This window comes from Danio rerio, chromosome 18, assembly GCF_052040795.2.
Source record: "Danio rerio strain M-AB ecotype USA chromosome 18, GRCz13ab, whole genome shotgun sequence".
Lineage (NCBI taxonomy): Eukaryota > Metazoa > Chordata > Actinopteri > Cypriniformes > Danionidae > Danio > Danio rerio.
Window position 1 is genome coordinate 2,327,501 of NC_141038.1, and position 7,500 is coordinate 2,335,000.

The following is a 7,500-nucleotide window of genomic DNA, read 5'->3' on the forward strand; positions in this document are numbered from 1 at the left end:
TAGGGACCAACATCGCTCAGAGTTCCACGCCCCGGGTTTGCACATCTTCTCACACAGCAAATTCATCTGAGTTAAATTCTCGGTGTTGAAGCATATCAGAGTAAAGTGTTGACGTTAAAGAGTTAGATTTTGATAAATGAATATAATAAGAGTTAGAATTGATTTTATTCAGTGCGAAATCAAGGAGTTATCTTTTCTACACTTGGTGGTGTTATTTCCAACATCCGGGAATTCATGCAGCCCCAGTCACTGAAGAATTTTTCAGACGCCATTTTCCATCTGAGGTTTAGAACAGCAACTGGTGAGTCAAACTACCTAAATGTTGGTATTTTACTGACTTTCTCTAAGGAAATACAGTTGTAAACATATTGTTAAGTTAATAACTTTAGAATGGAGTGAAAATTTTAATCTTCTGCGGTTCATTCATGGTCGTTTGTGTATCTAGCTTAACTGCATTACTATTGACTTCTTTTCAAGAATGTTTTATATATGTTGACGCATACATAGTGCATAAAAACATCAAATGTACATGTTCAACACATTTCTGTCACGCTTAATGCCATTTTGTGCGTTGTTACCCATCTGTAAAATAAAATCGACACTTCTCCTTTAATTCGAAGCAAACTAGCGAGGGAATCCCCGGAGCAGCCTAGCCTACTCTGCCCGGATGCTAACGGCAACACAGGACGGTTTCCATAAGCTCTGGAGAGTTTCTAAAACATATCTGGTGAGTAAATGAACATATGCTTACTTGTAAAAGGCTTCCTGACTAAAACATATGATTGTTTGTTATTCGTGTACGTTAATTTGGTTGTTTTAAACACCGCGGCCCTTTTAAACTGGTTCATTCGTGGCCGTCCATATACCGTTAGTTGATAGACTCGTGTGATAACGTACGCTTGAATTATATTAAGCGTTGACAACCATTAAAGTCGGAATGTTAACATTAATGTCTTTAAATGACCGCGTTTGCACTTTCTCAGACTTTTAAGGTTACAGAAGTCTCCCGGAAGTTGTGGGACTAACGTTAACGTTATCCCGCAAATGCACAGAGACTCCCAGATGCCCAAGTAGATGCCCGCAAATGAATGATAATCTCCCGGAAATCGCGCGTCTCCTGCCCGGTCATTAAACACTTTGCACACCCCTCTCCACCGCATCCCTCCCAGCTCTTCAGGTACGTCGCGCGCAAGTCACCCCCACCGCTCTTCAGGTACGTCGCGCGCAACTCATCCCAATGTTCTTCAGGTTCTCATCTCTCCCGCTACCTCCCGCAAGTCAACTCTGTATCCCCCGAAAATTACTTTTCCCAACTCGGGATGTCTGACGTTAGTAAGTTAGGCTATTTCTGTAGTCAGGAACATCTTAGTCAAGCTTTTTCTCCCGCATGATATTGTGCTTAAAACTATAGGCTAAACTTAGCATGTACTGTACACAACATTTCCGTTTTATTAAAGACAATTTAGTGCGTTGTAAACAGCCACCTGTCTGTAAAATTAATCAACTGATTCATATTTGAGCAGCCTAATGATGATACAGGTTTGATTTGTAGATTTATTATCAATAATCAACATCTGAATCAAAAGATATCTGAAAAAGTGTGAGGCATACTTTGTGATGTTCATCTCTCCTTTTATCTGAAGGTTATGCATATATGTTAGATACTAATTTTTTGTTGTTTTTTTAACAGCCACAGTTCTCTATACAATAACACAAGACCCTGTGACGGTGGCTGATTAGAGACGGATGGTGTATTTCCAGAGTTGGTGAAATGACCAAGCACACCTTCTTGGTCATATGTGGTGATAATAATGAAGGTATGTTTGATAAAGTTCTGTATTTGTTTCACAAGCTGAGAGGGTATTAGAGCATTAGAGAATAACAAATGACATGAAGGTGAAAAGTTTTGTATTGTGGGTGAACTGTTACGTAAATAATGTTTTGCTCTTTACTTTGCACTTTTCCTCTTCTGCTTATCCTAATATTTTAGGTTATATTTGGACCTGAAACATCTGCTAGACTCCAGTAAAGGTGGCCTCAATACTGGACCTGAAAGGGCCTAACAAGTTGAATCTGGTAAAGAAACACGCACGCACACACACGCACGCACGCACACACACGCTTACAGAAAACTGTTGTTTATGAATATTTTTTACACTGTGGCCAATATTTTGGGGAAGTCAGCATCACTAAATGATATAAAAGATTTTAAGCTCCTCTAAATTTTGCTCCAAGTGTTGTGTTAAATTCAGGATTCTGGACAGACAGCTGCCTGTTTTTCCAGTTCTAGTCATAGTGGTTAACCTAATTGTTTTTGGAGATCCAACAGTGATGTATGTGTTTTTTTCTACTTTTCCATATCCTGTCACCTCAACCAGCTGGGAGAGTCAAGTTGTGGATCATTATGTAGATTTTCAAAAGGTGAGTTTAGATTTCTTGAATGTTTTATTTACTTTAAATGTTCTTTTAAATATATCATCGAATTTGATTGCAATTTGTTTTCAAACATTTTTCTTAGTCATGCTGGAGTCTTGAAGAGTTCTTAGATGAGCATCACCCTATATCCGTGCATCAGGAACCACCAGACGAGCGATCAGCAGCTACTACATCGTCATGGATAAAAAGGTCATCCTGTGGCTGGGAAGCACTTCATTCACAGGACAAGCTTGATGAGATTTCCTAGCTCCAGTTTGTTTTCACATAAGTTTACAGCATTTATACCTTCATTTAAACTGCTCTGTTTAATATGGAGGACCAAGGAAATACCAGAAGTGAAAGATTTGCATGCCAAGTTGTTTAAAATGTAATTTCAGAAGAAAACTATGCGTTCAGAAGTAAACTATGAGTGACAATATATTGAACTTTCAAATTGCTCTGATAACACATCAAGTTTGGACCAAAGGACTGAAACAGCCTTTTTGAGCACTGGTCATACATATTTTGTTGATACTGTCTGTACTAATAAAACATTTAAAGCATATTTGACATTGTTGCATTTTAAAACTGAATGAATTGTTGAAGTGGTGAATGTTTTCAAATAAAATGTTTTTTCTTTTGTAATTTACAGTCTATTTGACCTTTTTACCATATTTACACTCAAGAGAGTTGAATAAAATAACAATATATTACACCAGGCGGTGTTAAATATAGTTAAATTTTTTAACTCTGCCCAGAGTTAAAATTAACCCTTACTTCGGTGTCAATGTGCCAACCCTTTTGAAAGTGTTGATTTAACTTTGTTTTGAGTGGACCCCATGAGACACTTTCAAAGTGTTGAAATTAACACCCATAGAGTTGTTTTGGGTCCCCATATTTTGCTGTGCACGGACAATATGTCGACACTCTGAAAATAGTCAGAGGATGCAGGATTAACTATATTTGAATAAGCTGGTCACATTAACGCTTACCTAGTCTTAAAAAAACAGATCCTTAGCCAAGCCCATACAACTTGCTACTTCCAGTGGTTAAATGATTAAAAGGTCTACATGTTATAGGCCTCTATGGCTACGTATAATCAAATTTGCCTATTAATCAATTCAATTTATGCCATACTATAAAGGTAATGAAGACTCCTCGTAATCTACTGGATACAATGAATTCGCAAAACTCCAGAATTAATCAAAACGTAACATTTTATTTGTCAGGTAAAATTGTATTCTGCCAATTACATAATAAATCATCAGGAAGCCAATTCAGAGATGAGACTGTAACAATACAACATCCATTAATCAAAGATAAATCAAAGAATTATAGATGCATACCTGACCAGAGAAGTACATTGCAGCATAAGTCTCAGAGATGCTGCATTGGGGTGTCTTTTTACAAGATCTCCCCCCGTCCTAAAGCACATCTTACCTTATATACTCAAGTCAAAACGAACAGCCATAAATTCAAGACAATAGAAGTGTCACAGAAACTTGAATTTGAGGACTTAACCATCTCTTAGGAGGGAGAGCATCTTATCAAGATCTTATAGAAGTCAAAAACCAAATCAACATAGACCAATGAAATATTACTGTACAATTAAGACCACTTTATCAATCACACTGAGACATTTAAAATGATACCAAACATGAATATAGTGCTGCAAGATACACCATATTAAAACCTTGAACATTTTATGTGAAATGTGCTCTGATCAGAAGGTGATATAAGGGTCAAGAAGGGGGGGTTGAGGTGGAAGGAGAAGGGTGACTTCCTCGCTAACCCCCTGCTGTAGTGTAGCTCTGTTTCTCCAGGATGCGTTTGCATTGTCAACAGTGATTTGGATAGAACAGTTGAACTGCTGGTTTCTTCATCACTTCTCAGATTAGAACATTGCAGCTTGTCTCATGAAATTCTGTAACAGTTCTCAAGGTCTGATATTTTGGATCCTTACAATATAAATAAAACTGATTTTACTACAAATTTCAGCAAACAAACACTCCTAATGTGTTTATTCCGTTATTAAGATGTCCATGTTAATGTTTACTTTCACCGTTTTATTTTGGGAAACTCTCTGAACATTAACATCTCTGAACTTTAATAATAAATCTAAATAAAATGCTGCGCTTCCCATCTCCAGTCCCAATGACTTCTGGGACTTCCAGAGCGAGTTCGGTGCTCAAGTCTGCATCGTTGCGTCCTCGATATCAAGATCACATCCGGGAGGTTTCACGCGTCCTCCCTAATTGCAGTCTTGAGTATTGGAACTGAACTTAGGCAGCTTATGATGACGTTGCACGAGAACATGAGGATGCAAGACCGCTGAAGAATGCATATTGATAAACAGCCCATGTGTTCCTCTCGAAATTAAGCTGCGGTCACACTGGACCCCATAGACTTCTATTTATACGCATGCGAATGTGTCAGACTGAACTGCAAGGTTGTGCTTCAAGTTTCGCAGTTTAAGCTTGGTGAACTCCAGTGGTGGAAAGAGTACTGAAAAATCATACTCAAGTAAAAATACAATTGCTTGTCCAAAAATGTAGTGCAAACAGAGTAAAAGTGTCTGTAAATATTACTCAAAGTGCGAGTAAAAAGTAGCCCTTTCCAAAGTCCTCAAGAGTAGTGAGTAGTGAGTATTACACTGTTTAAAGCTTTTACATGTCATTTGTGCATGTGTGTGTAAACGTAACATTCTGTAGTGCATCGAGTTATTGCCCAGCAGGCACACAACATTATAAGGTCATGTCAGATGACCAAAATTCAATGTCTAGCCAGCATCTAATGCCGAGTTCAGACTGCCTGATTTTAGCCCTGATTTTGACTCGCCAACAGGTTTTGCGAAATCGCCGACAAATGCCTGAAATCACAGGCCCTCGGTGCTCGTGCACGTGAGTGACAATCACACAGCATTAACTATGAACAACACAATCTCACGGCAATTCGTAACTTTTTGATTTAGTGACTAATTCGTATGTATTCGTACAATCTAATTCGTACAATTTAGTACCACTTGCTCATCCCCAATGACGGTTGGGGTTAGATGTCACGCCTCCTTTTTAAAATCGTACAAGTTAAGTCGTACGAAATTGTACGATTTTAAAAAGGAGGCGTGACATCTAATTCATACGTATTAGCCACTAAACTGACAAAACATAAAATACTTACGTTTTCTCGTGAGATCAGGCTGACTATGAAAGACATGATCTGGGAGAATCGCCGATGCCCATGAGATATGTATTTATTTATATATATATATGCATATATATATATATATATATATATATATATATATATATATATATATATATATATATATATATATGTGTGTGTGTGTGTGTGTGTGTGTGTGTGTGTATATATATATATATGTTTTTACCTCATTGACTATTCTGTCACTCAGATATGAATATTGTTTCTGGTTGTCCATCATTTCTGTGTAAATCTCCGAGCAGAGGAAACACTAAATCATGTTTTACTGACATTGCACAATAAAAACAAACACATTGACTGATTTTACAGCAGCTGCTTCAGATGATCTGCTGTCTGCTAACGTGAATCAGCGAGTAAATCACATCAGATCCTGAGGACACACACACACACACAAATATGAACCCCTCTTCATGGTAAACACACCGTCAGCTCACAAAACGCCTAATTGGATTATTTACTCTGCGTCTTCAAACCATTTATGAGATATTTTATGATGCCAAAGCTGCATTCAGCAAGCCGCTGTTTCATCTGACTGAATTTCAGAGCTTTGACAAATGACCTGCTGAAAGAAAAACATCCTTTATAAATACATCCACTTTACTTGACATGCTGAAGCTGTTTTCTGTCAATGCGTTTCAATAGACTTTAGAAGAATAACAATGTGTAGTAAACAGTACATGTTCGGGTTTATAATATTAATATGACACTATTATACCAGTAATATCTAATATAGCCTGGTGTTAGCTGGTCAGCCTGGATATGGCCAAAAGCCCTCTAAAATCAGGCTGGTCGACCAGCTAAAACCAGCCAGCCAGTCTAGGCTGGTTTAAGCTGGATTTTTCAGCAGGGTTGATTAGCCTATCTTGCCATTGTTTATGTATAGCCTACTGTCACAATTTCAAGCTATAAGTGTTTATATTAGAGTTTGTGAGATGTAAACGGACATGTAGAATGTTCTAAAAAAAATCTGCTGTAAAATCCAGCTTAAACCAGCCTAGACTGTGGTTTTAAAAGTGGTTTTAGAGGGGTTTTGGCCATTTCCAGGCTGGTTTCCAGCCATTTCCAGCCTGGTCTTAGCTGGTCAGGCTGGAAAATGGCCAGCCAAATCCAGCTAAAACCAGCTTGACCAGCCTGGTTTAAGCTGGATATAGCTGGTTTTGGCTGGACTCCCAGCTTGGCTAGGCTTTTTTTTTCTTAAGAAATAAATTTGCCTAGAACATAGGCTAATAGGCTAATCTGTAAAAAGTCTGAATTGTTTATTTTTTATTTATTTTTTTATTTTTGTATTTATTTGTTTGTTTGTTTGTTTGTTTATTTTAAATATCACGGTGAACACTGTCATTAATTTCCAATGGTTTTTGTCTAGCTACAATAGCTAATGCTAACTTTGCACCGGATGTCTCGCAGGTTCAGTTTGCAAATGGCCGCGTCAGCTCTTAGCATAAAAAAGGTGGATATAACGGCAGTGTTTTAACTTTCGTTCCAGACCTATACAAACGATTTAGAGTCAAGAAGGAGGCGACAGATTAAATTCAGATCAAACTCTTCCGACAAAAAGGTAAACTTCTCGTCTGTCCGCCGGAAATGAGAGGAGTGGGAGCGCTGGAGGAGAGACGCCGCCGCGGGTGGCGAGACGCCCGCCTGGAGAGTCCTGGAATCTCGCGGTCAGACATCAGTCCTCCGGTCACAGTTTAAAGAATCCACTGGCTTCAAAACAACACAAAATTCTGCTCCATGAGAAGAATCTGTGACGGAAAATCACAATTGGGGTAAAGCTGGTTTTATATTCGGACTTTTTCCTAAATTAGTGTAGAGAAATGTTATTCAACTCTCAATAGGGAAATTTGGTGTATAAGTGGTTTT

General features: G+C 38.2%; 3 long non-coding RNA genes across 3 annotated transcripts in view; 2 read left to right on the top strand and 1 right to left on the bottom strand.

The window, feature by feature from the left end:
- The first annotated feature begins 173 nt into the window (after window positions 1–173).
- LOC147839624 (uncharacterized) lies at window positions 174–1,804 on the top strand. Its single transcript, XR_015514656.1, has 3 exons — window positions 174–301; window positions 621–727; window positions 1,718–1,804. It is a non-coding gene; the product is annotated as an uncharacterized LOC147839624 (long non-coding RNA).
- A 4,035-nt stretch (window positions 1,805–5,839) lies between these two features.
- LOC147839625 (uncharacterized) overlaps window positions 5,840–7,500 on the top strand; it is a 6,815-nt gene continuing 5,154 nt past the window's right edge. Inside the window, exons 1-2 of the long non-coding RNA XR_015514672.1 lie at window positions 5,840–6,583; window positions 6,811–7,500. The exon at window positions 6,811–7,500 is cut by the window's right edge and continues 315 nt beyond it. This is a non-coding gene — a long non-coding RNA (uncharacterized LOC147839625). The remainder of the gene's footprint in view (window positions 6,584–6,810) is intronic.
- LOC147839626 (uncharacterized) overlaps window positions 6,834–7,500 on the bottom strand; it is an 8,911-nt gene continuing 8,244 nt past the window's right edge. Inside the window, exon 3 of the long non-coding RNA XR_015514686.1 lies at window positions 6,834–7,500. This exon is cut by the window's right edge and continues 319 nt beyond it. This is a non-coding gene — a long non-coding RNA (uncharacterized LOC147839626).